The sequence below is a fragment of the Octopus bimaculoides genome, chromosome 15, assembly GCF_001194135.2.
Source record: "Octopus bimaculoides isolate UCB-OBI-ISO-001 chromosome 15, ASM119413v2, whole genome shotgun sequence".
NCBI classification, from domain to species: Eukaryota; Metazoa; Mollusca; class Cephalopoda; order Octopoda; family Octopodidae; genus Octopus; species Octopus bimaculoides.
Window position 1 is genome coordinate 5,358,079 of NC_068995.1, and position 2,145 is coordinate 5,360,223.

Genomic DNA, 2,145 nt, shown 5'->3' on the forward strand with positions numbered 1-2,145 from the left:
CATCACGACTACCACGACGACGACCACCACCACTGATAACAGTGTTGTAGAAGGAGTGAATCAGTTTAGGGAAGCTCAAGGAAAAGATGGACCAGATGAGGTACGTCACAAAAGACAGTGATTTCCTGCCCGACGTGATAATCTAGGCAAAGCAAAAAAAAAAAAAAGAAAAAAAAAAGAAAAAAAACCCTGAAAAAACGTGAAGGGAGGTAATACACCTTTACTTTCCAAAGATTTAAGTGCTTCCGTATGACTGCAGAAGTGAAGTTGAAGGAATCCCCATTGATCGATTTGTGTCAGGATGCGTAGTTCCATCAATTATGAAGGAATATATGGAAGAGTGTATCTGATGTCTAAAAACAAATACGAGGCGAGGATCTAGAGTTGGCGAGACATACTGCAGCCCATAGGCTTGTCCAACAGTACATAGTCCTTAGGAATACGAGCTTTGCCGCCACAATCGTACAGATATCGATTTATAATTTTGACACAAGGCCAGCGATTTCGGATAAGAGGTTAAATCAATTACATCCACGTCTGTGCTCAACTGGGACTTATTTTATTGACCTCAAAAGGGTGAAAGGCGAAGTTGACCTCGATAGAATTTGAACCCAAAATGTACAGACGGACGAAATGCAGCTAAGCATTTTCCCCGGCGTGTTAACGATTCTGCCTGCTCGCCGACTTACAATCGTATAGATATTGATTGAACAAGTATCGACGGTGGAGGTGACATATAACATTAAACTGTGTAGGCAGCCAGGATTCGATACTCGTCAAAGACTACAAGTTTACATCGGAGTTGTATCATATAGGTTCATGCAGAGTTCTATGTTTAAGAGATGAGCAATTTTGTACATAATTCATGCAGAGTGTCTATTTTCTTTTTTTTTTAGGATTTTGTTGATACACGCTCTTAAATTCTCGATTTGCATGAAAGGTCATGGGGAAGTGAATATTTCTTGAGGAGTTCGTTATCGATTCGGAGGATATTATTCTCTTAATATTTAACCTGTTACCACCGAGGTCGACTTTGCCTTTCATCCTTTCGGGGTCGATAAATTAGTACCAGTTGCGTATTGGGGTCGATCTAATCGACTGGCCTCCTCCCCAAACTTTTCGGGCCTTGTGCCTAGAGCAGAAAAGAATATTTAACCCGTTGGCTTTTGCCGATACTTTTGCTGTTGTTGTTTAGCAAAAACTAAGTGATATCATATAGCAATGAAAAGCTATCAACATTGATCTTAAGCCTCTTTCCCCTTTTCTGGTAAGAGTCTGTCAATATCATTTTTTCTGTAGAAGTCTGTTGTTGATGTCAATTTTCAATGTCTACAGAATGGTATTTATGCCACTCGTTTCGTGGAACATAGGAGCTAGAGAGACAACTGCCGTAAAGTTTGAGATTTAGGGAACAGTTTTTCTGAATTCAAAATGTCAACTATGAACATTTCTTCGGACAAATTCCATTCCCACATCGGCAGGAAAACGTTGTGACGAAATCCAGCTGTTTCGCAATATTGCAGATATATCAAGCATAGATCTTTTGAGCGTCTACAAAGAAATTATGGGTTACATTATTATCTCTGACCGTTGTAGATTCTAGGACACAGCCAGTGGATTTTTGTAACAAAAATGACAGTAGATTTAGGGCCAAAAGAGAAGCACGAAAGCAAATTGATTCCTTGGAATATTCCCTTTGAAATATTTGAAATATTCACAACATCAGAGACAATCGTTCCGCTTTCGGTTCCCAGTATGAAGAATTATTGACCAGATCTTTCAATGGCAGTAACTAAAGTAGCATATATTTTTGCCAAAATATGCACGTACGTATGTGTGTGTATGTGAGTACTATCCCCCCTCTCTCTCTCTCTTTCTCTCTCTCTCTCTATCTATCTATCTATCTACACATGTATGTGTTTATATATACATATATTCCATACATTGAAACATGATAATGAGGCTGACGATATTGATGATGACAGTGCTGGTGATGATGATAATGCTGATGACGATGATGATGGTAAGCGAAAACCACCTCGAGTTGTGTCAACAACGAAATCGACATCAGTCAATACGGTTTCCTTGACTACCTGCCCATTCATGGCACCCTGGCATTCATCCATCTAACTCGGCAGTCATCCA